Source organism: Ictidomys tridecemlineatus, chromosome 3 (genome assembly GCF_052094955.1).
Source record: "Ictidomys tridecemlineatus isolate mIctTri1 chromosome 3, mIctTri1.hap1, whole genome shotgun sequence".
In the NCBI taxonomy this organism is placed as follows: domain Eukaryota; kingdom Metazoa; phylum Chordata; class Mammalia; order Rodentia; family Sciuridae; genus Ictidomys; species Ictidomys tridecemlineatus.
In genome coordinates this window covers 189,923,268-189,944,287 of record NC_135479.1, presented here as the reverse complement: position 1 = coordinate 189,944,287, position 21,020 = coordinate 189,923,268, and the positions used below count along the sequence as shown (strand labels likewise).

Sequence of the window (21,020 nt, the reverse complement as noted above, 5' to 3'; positions counted from 1 at the left end):
TCCTTTCTTTGCCTGTTGGTTTCCTGGCCAGAAGTGGCCAGAAGTGGGCCGAAATTCCAGGTTAATTTCGTGTGTCTGGTGGATGCAGTTCTCCATGGGTACCAAGATGACTAGACTAGCACAACACAAATTCCTGAGGGCCCTGAGGTCTCTGCCATAAGTGCTTCATCTGCCATTTGTGGTGGCCCTGCCTGGGTCCTCATTCCTTCCAATAACAGGAGAACTATAGGTCCAATATAATAATCTGTTGAAATGGCTGATAAAAATCTCATTCACGTAATTAGCACTCAATCTATGCCAGGCAGGAACTATATATTGTCCATATTTTATATCAGTTATTCTTTAGTTATCACTAAGGCTAAATATGCCTATGACATCAGAACTTATTTAACTTCTCCTTTACTCTTACTTTAGTTATATACCTGACCTTTCTCTGACTTTTCACTCATTCTCTGAGGTGTCTTAACCATTAACATCTGATGCATTTGACTAGGAATCTGAGAAATAAAGACAGCAAGTAGAATTTGAAGGTCAGAGAGACACAAGAACAACTTTGGTTATTCATGGGCCCTGGGCTTGACCTCAGACTTCACTTGTTTGAACCACACATGCTTTTGATCTTGAGTTTTTATTAGTTCTTTTAAAAGGCTTGGCTTAGAACCACTCCTACTGGCAGCTTTGCACTATGTTTCATAGCCAGAGTTTTCTACCTTGGAATTTTATGCTTCGTCATTCATTTAGGGCCAAGTAATTGAAATTAGAGCTTTGAATTCCAATTTTCTTCTGCCTTTGCATTCTCCTGAGGACTTAATTACCAGAACTCATACTTACTCTTGGGAGTACTGGAGACCTGGGCTGTATTTGTTCCCATAGATTTGTAGTGATCTCCATTGAGAAAGTGAAAGAATGGGATATCACCTTTACTTGAGTAGTAAGAGAGGGAAATCTGGATGTCATCGCTGAATATCCAAAGCCAACAAAGTCTTTAAAAAAAATTTTTATACTTTTTAAATGGTTTGGATTTGGGACTTAAGGTGGCACAGAAAGAAAGAACATGTGAATGGGTCAGTAGAAAGGAAAATTTTAAGGTGCTTTGGATGAATAGAGGACTGTCAGATTTAGCCCTAAGAAACTATGGGAGTATCAGTCAATGAAGCTACAAAGAGTATTTGAGTGAACTAGACTGTAATGAAAGAGGGAAAAGGGACAGTAGCTAAGAGGACATACCTAGAGCTGTTTAGTTCCAACAACCAAGCTAGAAGTGATATTAGATGAAGGAACATGCCACAGAAAAGTCCCAAAGAAACCCCAAAGAGAAAAAAGGGCGGAGAGTATATGCTCCCCACAAGGAGCCAGCTCTAGAAAATTATTATAGTTTAATTTTAAAACTTTAGATAGAAACTACTGATAAGTTCTCCTTCAAAATTGGTAATTACTGACATGCTGACATGTTCTCTCTCAAAACTGAAGGGACCCACCTTCTCCAACCACACTTGACCTGTCTATAGTTACCACCTAATCAGTCCCTATCAAATTAAAGCATTGATTAGGTTAAGATACTTGACCCAATCATTTTCCCTCTAAACTTTCTTGCATTGTCTCCATGAGCTTTTATATATAAACCATAACAAATGGACTACTGGGTGGTAACTGTTGGCAAATGGGGTACAGATCAAGGAAGTGGGCCACTGGGAGCATACACCGGGGATTACATATCTTGTCTCTGGCTCCTCCTGCACTTTCTCTGTGGCTTCCTGGCTACGGTGATCTGAGTAATTTTCCTCTACCACACCCATCGACCATGATGTTCAGTCTTGGCTTTCAGTCTAGAGATGGAGCAAGAACTGAACCTCTGAGCCCAAAATAATCTTTTCCTCTTTTATGTTGTTTTGGTCAGGTATTTTGGTCACAGTTACACAATACAGACTTACACAATCACAGAAGTCTAGTTTATGGAAGATGCAACCTTTGACACGTATCTTAAAGATTATGGGGCAATACCAATGGATTGCATAAAGTATGGGCAAATGTGACAGTGAATGCTGGTAAGATCAGTGTTGTCTTAGTCAAGGTTCTATAGAGAAATAGAACCAAAAGGAGAAAGGATGTGTGTGTGTGTGTGTGTGTGTTTGTGTGTATGTGTGTGTGCATGCATGCGTGTGCAAATGAAGACTTATTTGGAGGTTTTGACCTGCATGATTTTTATAGGGGTTGAGAAATCAGTGGTGTAATTCAGGCTAAGTCTGAAGACCTGAGAGTCAGAATAAATGATGTAAATTCCAGTGGAAGACAAGGAGCAGATGAGATGCGAAGTTCGGCTCAAGCAGTGACACAGGAACAGGGGTCTGAATTTCTCCTTCTTTTGTTCCATTCAGATCTACAATCTATTGGATGATACCTGCCACAGTTATAACATGAACGTCTCCCAAAGGCCCACACGTGAAAAGACTGATTCCTGGAGTGGTTATGAGTAGGTGGTGAAACTTTTGAGAGGTGAGACCTAGTGGAAAGTCCAAAGGTCACTGGAGTCGTGTCCTTGAAGGGACCTGTGGGACCACAGCCCCATCCTCACTCTGTTTTGTTTCCTGGCTAAAAGAGAAGCAGTTTTTCCTCCAGGTGCTTTTACCAAGATATGGTGCCTTGCTCCAAGCTCAAAGTAATGGGGCCGATATGTTACGGACTGGAACCTCAACAAATTCAAGTCCAAATTAAGGTTTCTTTTCTTCACAAGTTGATTATTTCAGGAATTTTGTTATAGTGAAAGAAAGCTGACTAATACAATGTCCAATGTTTTGAGGGGAAGACTGTCTATGATTACTGAGTTCACTGACTTGAGTGCCAATTTCATCTGGAAACATATTCACTCCGAAATAATGTTCATTCTGGACACTCAATGGCACAATCAAACTGATGAATAAAATTATCCATAATTTGTACAATGCATAGGAACCATTATCAGGCAAGAGTTAAGGTGACACAATATTGTCCCAAGTCTGGGAGAGATGCTTCAGATTCTAAGGCCTTAGTTCCCTAAGAAGTTCCCTTTATTTCTTAAGAAGGAAAAAAAGAGATGACATAGGCTGAGGGGGATCTGAGCAGATGGTGTGCATGATTCTCTACCTGGGTTAGATATTCTGATAAAATAATACTTCCTGGGTAAGGCAAACGAATTCATTGTGGAGCAAGTGGAAAGAATTGCACAACTGATGCTTCTGAAGATTCAGAATTTATCATGCATTTTGCTAAAATCTGTCTCACTATGGGTGGCTTCTCCAAACAAGAAAACTTGTCTAGTCTGAAAAGAAAAGAAAGCTAAAATGAGAGGTATAGCCAATATTAGGGGAGGAAAAATTCATAGTTCAAGGTTAACTTCCTAGAAGCTTCCAGAGACTCTTGAGTCTTGCTGAAGCATTGGAGGGGTTGCACAGGGAAATTGTACTCTAGAATATGTGCGGTGGATACATCTTCCTTATGTACATTTGGTCACCTGAGTTCACTAGTACCTAAAGAAAGCACTTTGTGTGCACACAGCTGTCTACCTCCAGGTGACCTATCTCTCTTTGTCTGGAAGCTTCTCCAGAGCCCTGGATAGGCTAGAGGGGGTAGTTAATATGCCAGGGCAACTCCTGACTGATAGGAGATGGGACTCCAAAAATAAATGGGCAGCCTCCCCAGCCTCCAGGGGGCTTTTGTGAGTCGTATTTTCATCACTGTGATTGGAATAACTGGAATAACAACTTAGAGGAGGAAAAGTTCATTTGGCTCATGGTTTCAGAGGACTCAGTTCATGGTTGATTGACCCCATTGCTCTGGGCTTGAGGTAGGCAGAACATCATGGTGGAAAAGCAGAGTGGAAAAAAGCTACTCAGATAATGGTGGCTAGGAAACAGGTGGGGGGCAGAAAAAGAAGAATAAAAAAAAAGAAAGAGGAGGAAGAGGAAGAGGAGAAGGAGGAGGAGGAGGAGCTGCTGCTGCTGATAGGGGAACAAGGTATTATCCCCAAGGATATGCCTTCAGTGACCCCCCTTCTCCAGCCATGCCCCACCAGCCTACCTACAAGTACCACCCACTACAATAGTTCTTTTAAAGTATAAATCCATCAAATGATCAAATGAATTAATCCACTGATTAGGTTACTCCTCTCATAATCTAATAATTTCAATTACTGCATTACCTAGGAATTTTGGGGGGACACCTCATATCCGAACCATAATAAGCCTGGTTTACACTGGATCTCATTAGATCCCTATGGGATGAACTCCCAGTTGCCCACAGCCTTGAACTGTTCGTTAATGGATTCTTTGTCAGTTTTCTCCCTTTCTTGTATCACTTTCTCCACTTCTTTACTTGTGCTTCTTGAGCTCACTTCCCAAATAATCTACCAAATGATCTATTCTCTCGTGCTAGAGCATTGCCATGCTGAGAAGGTCCTATCTTAGAAGGTACATGGAAGAAGCAATGTTCTTCACTAGGCCTGCTTGGCCATAAACTTCAGAAGTTTTAGAAACAGCTGCAGTGCAGAAGTCGGCTGGTGGTAACAAGGGCAATGGGAGCAATCAGTGTCCAGAGAAGAAGAACAAACAACTCAATGTCTGGAGGGAGTTTCCACTTCCTGCAGGTTTAGAGGAACATATAGGGTAAAAGCGGCCACTGAAATGATGATGTTCTGAACTGTTGCAACCTGGAGAAGGGGACTGTCACCGTGGGAATGTCCTATATTGTGCAACTAGGCAACAATCTCTATATTTGTCCAGGAAATGAAATGAGACACACAGATGAAGTTTTCCTTACACATTTGATAAAACATTTGAGGAATCTTATACTGGCATTTTTTACTACTGGAACATTCATAAATTTTATTCTTGCACTATCCCAACGTGATTTGAATTCATTATATCACCTCTTGTTGCCTACATCAGCTATAATGTTGGGACGTAATACAAATGCAAAATTGAAACTTTCAATTCCAGTTTTAAATTCCAATTCCAATTCCTTGACCTTAGATGAAAAATTGAGCTTTGAATTCGAAGGCGCAAAAATAAAAATAAAAATAAAACTCTGTGATTGTGAAACACAACAAAAAGCCTGCTAGCCAAGTGTTTTAGTCAGCCTTTTGGTTGCTGTAACCAAAAAATCTGACAAGATGAATTTTAGAGGAGGAAAAGTTGATTTGGGCATTCATGGTTTCAGATTTCAGAGTTCTTGGGCCATTCCTTGGGACTCGAGGTGAGGTAGAACATCGTGGCAGAAGAATGTGGTGGAGGGAAGTGTCTCACAAGATGACCAGAAAAGAGAGAGAGAGAGAGAGAGAGAGAGAGAGAGAGAGAGAGAGAGAGAGAGATGCCACTCACCAGACACAAAATATCTACCCCAAACACACACTCCCAGGACCCATCTCCTCCAGCCACTCCTTACCTACCTTCAGTCACAACTCAGTTAATCCCATTAGGGGATTAACTCACTAATGGGGTTAAGGCTCTCATAACCCAATCACTTCTCTTTTGAGTGTACTTGCATGGTCTTACACATGAGTTTTTGGGGCACATCTCACATCCAAACCATAACACTCCGATTATAAGGTGGCTTTTTAAAACAATTAAGGAAAACTGGAACAATTTGTGAGTATTGTGTCCTATTGAGCAGAATAGACACACTGTCTGAGGACTATGGCATCATACAAGTTAGGGACAGATTAAGGGAAAAATACAAATGTTAAAACTCTAGGATTTCCAGCTTTTTATAGATATTTCCATATAATCAAGAAATGTGCACCATCATGTTTTGTAATTCAGTACCTCACATCTGTAAGTAACAAGAGAAAAATTATTTTGGGATACTGGTGGGATGGAAACACAAGGAGAGAGAACAGCTCTGTTACTCTAACATCTGTGGGTATTTTTTTTTTCCTCTTAACCTATTGGGTTTAATCTTTAGGCTAATGATCAATCAAGGGCAGGATCTTTCTTTTGAAAGGGATCTGCATTCTATCAAGGCTAACAGCATGAACCTTTAGTAGCCAACTCCACCAAAACAAACACTACATTTTTTTGATTTCCTTCTATGACTATTAGCAAGCAGTTTATATTTTTTCTCCCAGGAAGCCATGAGATAGAATATAAAGAAACAAAAAAGTGAGTTTCCAGGTGACAAGTAGTGCCCCAATGCAGAGACATATGTTCTAGAACTAAGGAGCTGAGTATTTATCTAAGAAAGCACCAAGTGCCATCCGAATGCTTAGGGATATGCTGATCTATCTATCCTGTAACTATTTAAATAACTCATTAGGTAGACTAGGAATTCTTTAGCATGAAATACTTTTGGTTAAATTCATCTGTCCTGTCAAAAGCCCTGAAATTCGGACCAACATTGATTCATTAGTTGTAAACATGCCCCATACATGAGTTGTAAACATGCCCCTTGGACTACAATGGAGTTATGTCTCAAGAAACCCACTGTGAATTGGAAAATCTGAAGTTTAAAGTGCATTTAATACACCTAACCAACATCACAGTGTAGCAGCATGGTATGCTGGAGAGTATTGATGGTAAACTCTCATAAGTGGCTGAGTGAGATGCGTGGCTTGCTGCCTCAGAACAGCAATGAGAGAATAACATATTGTGAGCTCATGAAAAGATCAAAACTCAACATTCCAGGTACAGTTTCTACTGAAGATCTATCACTTCCACACCATTGTAAAATTGGAAAACCATAAGTGAAACCATTGTAAGTCAGGGACTGTCCGTATAGTTTTGTTTCTATCATAAAAATCTAGAAATAAAGGTAATGTAAACAAAGAACAGTTGAATAGGCATTGGCAAGCATGATGCACCTCTTCCAGATCCCCGTGGAGGCAGAAGGCCTGGGGCAGCTGCAAACAGCAGGAGTTTACAGTGGATGGGCCCAAGAGTCACTCAGCCTAAATCATCCTTCTGCTGGTTACCCAACAGGCCAAACTGGCAGCTGCCCCTGAATATTCTTTTGCTCCAGGTATCTGCAAACTATGAATCTAGAGTACTTTTATTATTGAAGTAGTATATTTGTAGTTTATAAACGTTTGAGGCTATACTTTTCTTTTTTTCTGGGATTCTTTATGGTTTTTTTTTATCCTTTTGGTTTTGGCACACAATACATATGATATGCATTATATGTATTATAATAAGCTTGGTTCAAACCCTAAATATACATCTTGTGAAAAACTAAAAGGCATCCCCAAGATTTCTAGGAACAACTAACATGGTCATTGCCATAGTTTTCTTGTTTTTAAACTACTTCTTCTAAAAAAGTACAACAAATAATATATGGCACTGTTCCAAACCTTGTTAACTTTCATTGAACTCAAAACTTTTGAGTTCACACACCACAGTATGCACGGAAGACCTCTGAAGGCATAGCTGACTTTACCTTTATTCTGTACAGATGACCTAGACTGATATTGCTGCAAAATACATAATTTGAAATCGAATATTAAACACTATCCTTTGTGTTTTCTACCTCAAGTAGGCCAGTCTTGAGCCATATCCCAAACAAACACTACATTTTTCTTGCTCCCCTTTATGTTTTAGTCTCTGTATTTGTTCTCTTTCCCAGGGTCCCATTCATTTCTATGAAAATCTAATGCATTTTGATTTTCCTAGTTTTCTGCTAATTATTGCCCTCTAGTGGTGGTAAACAAACATCTACCTAACAAAAACTCTGTTGTTAGCTTTTAAGGTTTTTAGTTTCTTTTCTTCTTCTTCTTCTCTCCTCCTCCTCCTCCCCTTCCTCCTCCTCTTCCTCTTCTTCTAACTCCATTAGCAATAGACTGAAGTAATTTTCAGCACAATTTTAAGACTACTTCATTTAGAAACTAATCTAAATTCTTGAGGAGGATGTTAAGTATTTTTTTTTTAACAGATTACGTAAAATCATGGGTTTTCTGAAAACAAATCATTGATCAATGAGCAATATCAAATAAGTGTATTTTCCAACATATTGATTAACTTGGACAAATTTCATAGTAGTTTACCCTGCTTTTGTGTGTAATAGAAGAAATAATTTAAATCAGAAAGTTTAAAGGAGCCATTCTGAGTTATTTTATTCATTTTGTTTTGTTTCATTTAATGGTATTGAAAACTGACGTTTATAACCTATTTGTAAAATTCTGTGAGACAAAATAATATTTTCCATTCACAGTGATCAGATATCCGATAAATACTTATACAAACACAAGTATGTGATTAAAAATGTCTCTAAAAAAAAAGCCGTTAAATTCCATTCCTGCTATACATCTCAGGAGGGTTTCCCTGCCTGAGGGCAATCTAGGAAGTGTTCATTTCTTGAAGCAGAGTATGGATTTAACTTTTTCTCCTCTGTTCTCCAAAATAATCAACAGTATCAGATATGTCCAGCTAAGGTATGCTATTGTAAAGATGACCTTAACCTAACAATGGCCTTAGCCTAAGTCACTCCATTGTAAAATAAACCTGCAGTTCCACAAGACACAGCCTACAGAATCCTCCAATATGAATCAGGCAGAGCCTGATAAAGACAAGTCACTTTCCACAACCCCTCATAAAACTCAGAGTGAAGTCATTGTCATTTGCCTTCGCCCTGATAAGAGTTAGAGGTGAGAGATCAGGGCGGAAACCACCAAACCAGATGTCCTAACCTGGAATGTAAGATGTCACTAAGAAAACCACCAACAGCAGATAGGGATTTAAAGAGTGAGCAGAAGCCCCAAAATTTAGTATAAATGATGGAGCAAATGAACAGACATTCAACCAGCTGACACTGATGCCCACATGCCGGATAGCCTAATGAGGACCTGGACAGACATCCCAACTCCTCTCATCATCTGCTTGATCCTGTGCATTATCCTCACTGCTCTCAAACTCTACGGCCACATCTTGACCTTGATGAGAAAGGTGACTTCTCCATAGGGCTCTCTCCTCAACTGGCCTTCAGCTCTACCCCTGGAGAGACCTCCATCAATTCCTGACCTGATCACTGCAGTCTGAGTGAGTGTGCACCTGCTGGACTTCAACCCTTAGATTTGAGACTCTAGACCTGGCACTTAAGCCTAGCATGCAGAAGGAATGTCTGTCATGAGCCTGTCATGATTAGGTGTGTTGCAGCGCTTAGAATTAACTTAGAATTATTGTTTTGAGTTGATTGTATCTATTGCAGTGCCCAGCATTAAGGATTGTCATTTTATTGATTAAGAACCTATAGAGTGAAATTGTATTGAGTGAAAAAAGTATTGAAAAAGGCAGAAGCACATGGACATTCTTTATTTCTCCCCTGGACTCCATATGTCGAACCTTTGCCCATCACGACGGTTATAGGGACTGGCATTCAGGGGAAGCCCAGGGATGGAATATGGACACTGGTGTGATTCGCAGAGATAATGGAAGAGTTCTAGTTTTGACACAGAAAGTAGGGAGAAAAGAGCAAAGGGTCAAGGAGAATTTTTGATCAGTCCTAAATACTTAATGCTTTGATTCTATGCCTTTACTAGATGTTAAATGTCTATGGCTTCTAGAATTAGGTCAGTAGAAGTTTGATTTTGCTTATATATAACTTATATATTGTTTTCTCTATAACCACTTTTATATAACAATAGACAATATATAATTAACTGATCATTGCTTTCTATGAATATAAAAATTCAGACAAAAAATCCTCCACATAATAATTAGCTGGAATAATAGCCAAACCCTGTTTTTAAGGTTATTTATATCCCCCCCCCCAAAGTACCTATGTTTGAAACCCAAGAAGAATACTATTGTCCAGAAGTAGCATTTAGTTTATTTTTTGTTATGGTTTGGAAGTGAGGTGTCCCCCAAAAGCTCATGTGTTAAACAATGCAAGAATATTCAGAGGTGAAATGATTGGATTTTGAGAACTTTAACCCCTTCAGTGGATTAATCCCCTGATAGGTATTAACTGAGTGGTAACTGAAGGCAAGTAGGGTGTGGCCAGAAGAGGTGGGTCACTAGAGGCATGCCTTTGGGGTATATATTTGGTGAGCTGAACTGAGTACCTCTCTACTTCCTGATCATCCTGTAGCTGCTTCCCTCCACCACACTCATCTGCCATGATGTTCTGCTTTACCTAAAGCCCAGAGGAGTGGAGCTGGGTGTCTAAGGGCTGAGACCTCTTAAACTATGAGCCCCCAAATAAACTTTTCCTCCTCTAAATTTGTTCTTTTTAGGTCTTTTAGTCATGGCAACAAAAAAGCTGACTAAAACACATTTATAGTGCTAATGATTGGAATAATTTCTGTAGGTTTCCTTTGATATCTGCTAAGAAATATTGATGATTTTGTGTAATGATTCTATATTCATAACTGCTATTTGTCTTCCCCCCAAAATGCAGAAGTACAGTATTAAAACACTTCAAAAATATGTTTTCCTTTTTTCTATTTCTCATTGCAAAAATAAATTTTGTAAGGTATTTTAAGCATTGTTATATTCAAGGTTGAAAAGTGCATGACAAGTCAAAACATTAAGCTTAACTTTATGGAGAAGAATGTAGAATAAAATGATCTATTGAGCACTTGAAGGAACTAGACCTGTTCCTACCTCCTAGCATGCAATCTGGAATACAAGGACAGTGGCCTCATATTTGTAAGAGGAATTTTAACTCACTATTACTGCTATGTCATTTTGTAGCACTTCATCCCTTACAATCTTAATAAGCTAGTACAATAATGGGTAAGCAATAGGTATATTTGTCTTCTCAAAATCACTTTTTTTTTCTATAGGACAAAAAATATTCAGGTTCACCCTTGGCTAGGTAACTTGAATTTGAGGATTATATCAATTATCTGACTCAATGCATAACCATAAGCACAAAGATTTGGAAAACTGAGAGTACTCATATCATATTCTCATGTTAATATTGAAAACTACTAAACTGTGCTGTAATGTGAAGTGTCAAGTGTTTATATTGAGAGAATGCCTTTCTAATTTCCATGAATCTTCTCATAATTGCAGATAGCACTCTTGAAACAAAAGTGATGTATTAACATTGTTTCATAGTTCAGAGGAAAAAATGATATTTACAAAGCATTTGCAGGTATATAGAATAATCTTGTGAAATAGCTATAAATTCCCGTTTCGCATATGAAATGGCATAATTTTCATTGGTCCACAATTCTGTATTAGATATGGATTGGACATAGATTTCAGACATTTGTTTTTTGAAGAAATGTTAGATGCTCTGTTACATATGGAATTAAAAACAACTAGCATATGGCAATTTCTGAAAATTTTCTAAGTAAAAATAAAATTCAACTTAAATTCATGTTATTACAATCCAATTATTTTTCATTGCACATTTAAGTATTCAGTATTAATAAACAAAACTGTTTCAGGTTAGCAGTAAGAGGAATCCATACTGTTTACTTGATTTGAAGGTACTAGATCTCCCTCAGAAGATACAGTGACAGAACAGATGAGCTTTCTTTCAGGATATAAGGTGGCCATAAAGAGAAAATATTGGCATAAATGTGATTTTTAAAAATAAGCTTTCTTTTTCTATTTTAAATTAATTGTCTCCTAGCATATATTTAAATATTTTTACTGGTTAAAAAAAATAACACAAATGACCGAAAATATCAGTAATCTAAATGTTTTGGGGGGTGTCATTTGAAAACAAAATCAATGTTTTGTATGGTATCTTTCCCCACCTGCTTGCTTTGATTTCCTTTTTTTTTTTTTTTTTTACATCTCATGAATAAAAAGTGTTTAGTTAATGACCTCCCATCCTTTTAAGAAAATGACTATAATAAATTTGCCTCATTTGGTCTCTAAGATAATCAATGGTAGAAACGGAAGAAAATAAAATTTACAACAGCCACGGTGGTAAACTTTTCTGAATCTGAGAAAATGCTCTATAAACTGCAGGCTGATGGAAATAAGAAGTCAATCAGTTCAGCTGTAGAAAGCAGTAAGCTGTCCCCTTTTGATTCTTTGCTTTTGTCTTCCTGTTTTAGGATTTCAAAATCTTTATCAAGTAGAAAACTTGACAGCCATTCTTCTATTTCTTAGATTCAACTTCATCATATCAGCATCTACATGTCAACTCAACATCTTCATCATATCAGCATCTACATGTCAACTCAACACCACTTGTGTTCATCAGCTTTCCATTACTATAACAAATAGCTGGGCTAGTCAACTTTCAAACACACATTGTTTATTTGGGCTATCAATTTTAGAGGCTCCAGGCCATGATCAGTTGGTTCTCTTGTTTTTAAGGCGGTGGTGAAACAGTACATCAAGACAGAAGATTGTGGCAACACAAAGGGCCTCCCTCTTGGCTAAGAAGCAAAAGAGAGAAAGGGAACAGAGCCTGGGAGTCTCATTTCCCCTTCAAGGACAATCTTCTGGTGACCTAATGACCTCTCACTAGGCCATACTGCTTGAAGTTTCTATTACCTCTGAGTAGTGCCAACTGAAGACCAAGATTCTAACACATGGGCCCTGGGGGACTTTTGAGTGATAAGAATTTGGGTGTAGCATCTAGATTCCCATTAAACAAGTGGGAGAGAGCCAGAGGCCACTGGGGGGAAAAATAGTAGCTTACTATTTTTTTTTTAATAAGATGTAATGACTATAAGTTGAGCGTTAGAAACAGAGGTGGGGCCAGACCACCAGTCATGGGTGCACAGTGGGATTTTTACAGGTTCATATGCACTTTTCACTCAGAATGTTAAAAACTCCAGTGGTATAGAGGGTAAATGTAGAAAGGGCACCACTTGTCACTGTAAGACCCAAATTGAGAAACTTCTTCTAGTTAATGAAGGAGTGTATGAAATCAGCACACACTCCTGACAGTATTCATGTTCAAGAAAAGAATAGGACCTGCATTCAGGGTGGTACATAATGGATATAACCATTTCTTATTCCATGTGATTTGCTGAGCACTGAAGTCTGGGGAGAATTCTCCTCATTGAGTAATGAGGGACTTTTAATGGAGAGAATATTAAAATGCATGATAAAGAAACAAAATCATCATGAAGTTTCAGAAAAGTGAAGACTCTCAAAATTTTATATTGTAATAAACATTTATGGCCATTTTTTACTACTCTTTTCAGAACACGGAATGTTTCAACATTAATTAAAAATGGGCAGAAGACCACAAGGAAGGAACAAATTCGGATGAAAATGTGTAAAATGTGATAAGTAGAGAGATGGACAAAGGGATTTTATGTATTCTATAAGTTAAAAAAAAAAACGTAACTTGGAAGAAGAGTGGAGAACATTTCAGGAAAAATCAATGAGAAGAAAGTCACACCTTAAAGATTCTATAAATGAGAAAACATGAACACCTTGAATATATTTCCAGATTTTTAAAATTGGAATTATAAAGCAAGAACTTCTAAAAATATAAAGTAGAGGTTTGCTTGCAGAGAATAAAAGAATGTTCATACTGGCTTCAGAAATCATCTTTGCAAAAATTTTTCCAGATATATTCATGGGCAATTTATTTTTCACTGGTAACAGTTAATTTATTTTTTTAAACTAAAAGCTTTCAGTTACATAACTAATACATAAATTCTAGTTCTTTTCAAAACTTTTAAAATTTTTTAAAATTGTAAAAATATCAAAGTACAGGAGAAAAATAACAGGTTTTTAAAAATATCCTCTAATCTCATCATAACTCATTTGAACAAAAATAGCCACGCTCAACTAATTTCCTACGAGCAACAAAAGAACTCATCCTTCTAAATCCATTAACTTCTCCAAATGCATGTCATTATATAATTCATTAGCAATCAGCAATTTACACAAAGGTATCTAGTATGGCATTATCTACAAAAGTAAAAAACTACTCAAATTTCTGACAGCAATGTTCTGAAGCAATATTATGAAATGTGTATGTCTTTAACCTGCATCATCTCAAAGTTTAAAACATGATCATTTCAGCTCTAAACAGCTCTATCTTGGTCTTGCCTATGACTATTAATGGAAAAACAGGTGTCAGTGCATAAAGAGTGAGTTTTTAGAAATTGAAATAAGAAGAGGTTGTAGTTTTTAATAATGTGGAAAGATCTATTATGGCCATGGAAATGAATGTATGAGAAAGGTCAAGAGCTTGGCTCCTTGGAGAAGTATTTAGGGACTAAGGGACCAGTGATTTGTACTAATCATTTAGTACATAGGTATACCTGGGTATACCATGGGTATACCATGGTAAATGGGTATACATTTAAATCACAGAAGTTTTTTAGAAGAGTGCTAAAAAAGAAACTCGCAGTGAGCCAGAGTTATATTCAAGACAAAAGAACTATGAAAAAAACACACTACAATGAAGGCATAGCTGGTGATATATTACAATGTCAGAAAGAAGTGGGTAGGATATGAGAATGTTAATGTTGAACCAAAAGGCAACTATCTCTCTTTAGGTAGAAGGGTGAGGAGGGTGCAAGAGAAAATTGCTACCCCTTGAAAGTACGACAAGGCAACCAGTGTCCCCAGGAGAAAATCTGGTAGGAAGGTAAGGGAACAGATTTAGAATATGAAGCATGTTGCTGTAGAACGACTGTGACTTCCAGAAACAGAGTGAGAAGGTCTAGAAATTAAGAAAGGAGTATAGATCAGAGTAGGGATGTTCTCATGCCTCATGATGCCCAGTCTGAGAGATGAGGGATAACCTCTTGTGCTTTAGGAATATTTGCAGCAAATTAAGGTAATACCATATAAAGTTGATATTAAGGGTCTGAAAGGAAATAGGGAACAACTTTGAGTACAAGGGCTGCAGGAGGCATAGATTCCAGAATAAGGGACAGCTTCTCAATACATGGATGGCTGGCCCTTCGGTTGAGACCTCCTATCAATCTATTCTACAGAGGAAGGGTTGAGTTCTAAAACTTCCACTTCTTCTTTAATAGTTTTAGGAACTCTTTGGGAAACAAGTGCAGCTTATATATTTGGAATTGGAAAGCCCAAGAGAGCCAGGCCGGATCCCTGAAACAGGGACTGTGAATAAATGGGGAGAGAAGACGTGGTCCTCCTGAATAGAACAAAAGAAAATAAAATGTGTTTCACCATTTAGTGAAATAAAACGTGCTTTGTAAATCTTGACCAGAGAAGATCAAACCAGGTTTGAAGATTTCTAGAACATGTGGCTTGTGATAGGCAGCGTATATGCGTGAGGGAAGAGGACCAAGAGAGAGCCACACACAGGGCCAACTTGGAGAGAAAACCAAAAGTCAATGAGAAGTAGAATATGCAAATTCTTAGAGCAGCTTTAATGTAAATCATTTCCTATGCCTTTTTTAGACCAGGTTTTAAACATATCTGTTTATGGATGTAGCATATGATCAAATGGGCTTTTTTTAATGTTTAAAATTAAATGAGAGGTTAAAACTTTAAAAATTACTTCTAAAGATTAAAGCTACATTATTTTATTCACTCTCTAACCATAAGGAGAAACATGTGCCCATGTAGATCTAAAACTCCCAGTGAACAGATATATTTCAAAAAGATTAAAGGCTTGTTGATCTGCAGAAATTCATTTAAATTGTTCAGGGAGCACATGGAAAATTATTTGAGTTGGTTAATGGAACCTGACAAATCAATTCCATCTTTTCCATCTCACTGGCCTATAAAAGCAAACAAAACCAAACTGATTTCATGAAAATTCTGAAAATTGTGATGGGCAGACATATAACATTGGTAAGGTTTAGAAGAGGATGAAGAAAAATTCTTTCCCCTCTCTCATCTACCTGAGTTCTGAAGATAAGAGAAATAGAACAGATGGAGGCCAAAATATAACAACTGCACTTGGGAAGACTTGGGAGGAAAACGAGGTTGAGATCAAATGGTTTCTAATTATTGGACTCCAAAGTTTAAAATACTTACTAACCCAGTAAAGATAGTGCTGGAAAGATCCTTGGTATTAGGAACAAAGAATACCTGACAGGTGGAACCAAATCACCTCCAGAAGATCAAGGGAAAGAGAAGTGTTTTTTTTTTTTTTTTTTTTCAAAATAAAACACGAAATCCCAACTGCTAGGATTTGGGTTGTTTTACTTTAAAAAGTTATTTAATTTTTCTATTATAGTGTAGTCAATTATCCAAAACTTAGCAGCTAGAAATAACATTTTGTTATATCTTGCGACACCTGTTCCCTTTGGTGCTGACTGGGGTCTTGTGGGTGACATTCAATTGGTAGGATAATTAAAGGGTTCAAAATAGATTCACTCACATGCCTGGCCTTAGCAGAAACTGTTGGAAAGTTGCGTTCATCATGACCTTTCCTCCCTCCATGCAGTCTCAAGGTTTCTGCACATGATTTATTCAGCAAGGTAATTGGAGTTCTCACATGGAGAATCAAGACTGTAAAGGTAAGGATTCCAAGACACAGAAAATGCAAATACTAGGCTCTTAAGGGCTAGGACCAGAGATGGGCACAATATTGCTCTGATTCTACTCTGTTTGCCAAAGCAGTCAGAAGCCCATTCAGGTGCAAGGGGAGAAGTCATAGAATAGTGTAGATATGGTCTGTTTCCCAAAGTTTCATGTATGGAAAGCTTAGTCCTCAGTGTGGTGACATCAAGGTGTAGAACTTATAAGAGGTAGGGCCTCATGGAAGGTAATTAGGTCATGAATTCTTGATCCTTATTAATGTATTAATGCTTTTTCGCAGGTGGGTCAGGTCTCATTGACTGAACTACTTCCTAAGGAATGAATTATTATAAGGGATTGTGGCACCATCCTTGAATCTCTTTCTCATATGGTAGCTCACTAGCTTTAACCTCTCCTACCATTCTGATATCACCTGATCACCTACCATTAGGCCCTTACCAGAGCTGAGAAGATAGCTGGCACCATTCTCCTGAAGCTCTGCAACTATGAGCTAATTAAAACTTACTTTATAATTTACCTGGATTCAGGTATTTTTTTGTATCAATAAAAATGGATTAAAATAATGCATATATGCCATAACTCCATGAGAGGAATATTAAAAAAAAAAACTTATGACCATCTTTACAAGGTCATAGTTTGCCCATTGACCACACACAAAACCCATTCACAACTTCTCATGTTCATTGATGTTCATGTTCATTGCCTTATTGTCAGGTATTATGTGTAAATACCACTAGGACTGGGATTTACACATTTTTTTTTTAATTGAGAAAGAGTCTGTGGGAAAACATAAAATTTACTTTTTAAAAGAGCTATTAGGTAAACAATGAGAGTGAGAAAAAGGAACAATTTAATTATTCACTATCCCTTTTATTTATTTTTAATAATATATGCAAATACGTCTTTCAAAACTATTTATCTTGTTTTATCCTTTTCATCCTGATTAAAATACACTCAAAACTAGTATGGCTGATAGAAATGTAAATTACTTTGTCACAAGAGGGCAGAATTTTCATATGTATTAAAAATAAATGCCAGTGCTTCAAATAATTCTGAAGCTAGGTTAGCTTACGTTAGAAATGAGGAAAAAGGAAACCAAAGCAAAATTAACCCTTCAAAGTAATTATTTTGACAGGCTACTTTTAAATTATTGATAAGTGGATTTTGAATTTAAAATATTTTACATCAATAAAGTAAAATAAGCAGGAAACCAAATTTTAATCACAATAAAATTTTATTATTTTAAATGTTTTATGAAGATGCAAAAGTCTGTGGAAATAGTATATTAGATTGTGAATCTAGAATAAGGAAAATTATGTAAAATTGTTTTAAAGCAAAGTGGTTCAATGAAATAGAATACAAGATATAGAAAAATAAATAAGAACTTCTTATATGATAAAGGAGTCATTTTAATTATTTGGAGAATAAACAAGGCTAGATCCTTAACTTATACCACAAAATAATATTAACTCTAGGTAGATAATACATTTAAATGTTAAGATGAGAATTTGTGAATATTTACATAATAATTAAAAAGTTTCCTGAGTCTCTCACACAAGTCATTCATCAAGATGGAGGCAATGGTGACTTGGGCACATACTGCAAATTCTCCAGTTTGTTTGCAGTTACCTTTGCAAAACTGAAGGCAAATGACAAAGAAGCTATATTTGCAAGAATTATAAATGCCAATCATTACTGTTCCTTCCATATAAGTTCTTCTTAAAAATAATTAAGAAAACTATGAACATTCAACAGAAAAACGTAGACAAAGAATACAATTCACCCAGACTAGGAAATTACCATTAAGCAAGAAAAAAGATTCCACATTCTTTCCTCATAAATTTCATTCATAATAAAGTATATGAAAATTTAAACATCAAAAATGTTTTTTTTTAATTAGACTGGTGATTGAGAAATAGTAAAGAACCTAAATTTCTAGTGAGAGTTCTGTTGGAAAATGAGCTGTTTCACACACAGCTGGTAGAAATCTAGTGCAAATATTCTCACTGTTCTGATTTTGTAATAATCAGGATAGGCTAAACATATGCTGTATTAAGACCATGCATTTGTCCTCGGACCTAGTTTATTCTTTAGGTCTGGTTTTATAAATGCTGGTGATAAACCCTATCTGATTTATTATGTGATCTTTTTGTGTGGCCATATAATGGTTATGATTGTAGGTTATCTTTGATCCAACTAAAGAAAAATGACAGAACAGCTAGTGTAATAACTTGCAAATAATCAGGCTAAGTTGCAGACTTATCTAAAGAACATGTAATCAAAATTTGGGAAATTTTGCTACTACCAGTTGCCAGTAAATGTATTGTAAAATCACTGTTTTTATTTTGTAGGTGATTCTGATATCATTAGAAGCATGCCAAAACAGACTGGTGAAAAGTAAAACATGGAAAATTTTTCTTTGATGAAGCTTGGCAGAACTTGTTAAAAGAAAAGAAAAGAAAAGAAAAAGAAAGAAAAGGAAAGAAATCTTTCCACTCTTTTTCTGAAGAGAAAACCAGGACAAAGAATATTAAGCAACATACCATAAGTGACAGATAAGAAGTTATAGAAATCAGATTTTACTACAGAGATTGCTACCAGATGATTTATTATCTTTACTTTTTAAAAATGCGATTTAGGAATATATTATTTAGAATCTAAATCAAAGGCTTAAGCCATAATTGAGAATTAATGTAAAACTGCTGATTTTAGGAAAAATTTTGAACCAGGGTCTCGAATGCCTTATTGCTTTCTATGGTTTCTGCTTTCTCTCCATAATATATTTAGCTACCCACCATATCTAAATAGATATATCTAAACAGACATCTACATAATTTACATGTAAATTCATTCTGTAAAGAGCTTCAAGTATTTCACTTATCCACAACATAAAAAATACAGCTACTGAGAATGACTAAATCTGCATTTACTGTTTTTTTTTTTTTTTTTTTTTTTAGAAGAATCAACCATTATTAGTCCTACTTGGACTGGTGCTAATCCTGTTACTGTTGGTCAAAAACAAGAGATGGCAGGGAAGATTGATTGGCTGGGATTGGGTCATGTACATTGAGCTCCTTCCAAACATATGTAATCTAAGGAAGCTGTGCCATTATTAATTGTTACTATACTGTAGAATATGTGGAGGAGGATTGGTATTTATTTATTTATTTTTGTAGTGCAAGGGTTGCCACTTTTTAATTTTTATTTTGAGATGGGGTCTCCCTAAACTGCCAACGTTTTCCTTCAACTAGAGATGCTCCTGTGTCAGCCTCTTGAATGTCTAGGATTACAAGACATTACACCTGGCAGGAATTGGTTTTTAATCGAGATTATTCAATGTGAGGCAATCCATGGAAAGCATGCAGACATAATCAGGTTTCTGAATTTCAGAATTAGGGACCAGGTGCTGAACTATGCTGAATTCAATGATTCTACCATGTAAGGGCTTTTGAAAGCCAAGCTCTCTAGCCCACAACTCTGCCTTATATTGTATTTTTCTTTCAAGCTTCAATAAAGTCATGCCTCAATTTCAGATTTGTTTAAGCAAGAGACATAAAGTTTTAACTGGGCAAAAGAAATAAGTGAATTGTTTAAAAGTAGTTAAGAATACGGCATTTCATTTTTCACTCATCTTAGTAGGAGGTAGTTTTTTTAATTTAAAAATTTATTTAAATTCTGTTTTTTTTTTGCTACTGATATCTGTCTTCTTAAATAAACCCACTGCATTAGTTCTTTGTAAATATCTTGTCTATAATTTCTAAATAGTGCATACAATATGGAGAAAATACAACTGAATCTTGTGGAAATGTGGATCTGAAATAGAATGATCAAAGAATAAAGAAGTAGTTTTATTATATATAATTGTTTCACACAGAATATTGTAAGAAACCTCCATTTAACTTACCCAAATTTAATAGATTTGAAATTTGGACTAAATTAGGTACAGTACAGTCTTTACATCGAGACACATCTTTAGACACGCTATGTTCAGATATGTACCAAGGAAGAATGATGATAAAATCAATTCCAAAACAAAAAAAGGTAATCATGATAATGGTTCAGTATATTTCCATTCAAAAGTACTGTCCCAGAATTGTAGACCCTGAAAGCAAATCTTTAGTACCAACCATAGATATTATACTGAGGCACTGGAACAAGTTCCATGAGACTTATATTCTGACTCTTTTCTGTAGAAATACGCATGAGTCTTTGGACAAATGAACTTGGGCTTCCTCTTCTCTGTGGTATCATTCTGGAGACTAATGTCTGGCACATAATAGCCTGACTAGGTAGTAGTTACGGTGATTATTAACCTTTTTCCGGGTCAGTCCTTTTGCTCCATTCTTTCATTCATCTACTCAGCTATTCATTAATATCTACTCCTGACATTGGATAATGAACATTTCTAGCGATAAACAAAGAAAATTTGATTAATGTTCTTTTCCTACTATTGCTTAGTTCTTTGAAACAGTTCAGTGAATTTATTGCCAGTGTTCCTCAGAAAAGTACACTATGATATCCGGCACAAATTCTTTCATCTGGTTCCCAACTACTTCTGTGGTACAGTGTATCAGAATGATTATCTAAATTCTACTTTGATGGGGAAGGAGAGGGGTAGAAGCTGTTGTTTAGGTAGCTGGGTGGTCTGTGGGAGGAAAGTGG

At 36.5% G+C, this 21,020-nt stretch overlaps 1 non-coding gene across 1 annotated transcript; it reads left to right on the top strand.

Moving 5' to 3' along the window:
* The first annotated feature begins 18,349 nt into the window (after window positions 1–18,349).
* On the top strand, window positions 18,350–18,481 carry LOC120890473 (small nucleolar RNA SNORA72). Its single transcript, XR_005734687.1, has one exon. It is a non-coding gene; the product is annotated as a small nucleolar RNA SNORA72 (small nucleolar RNA).
* The last annotated feature ends 2,539 nt before the right edge of the window (window positions 18,482–21,020 follow it).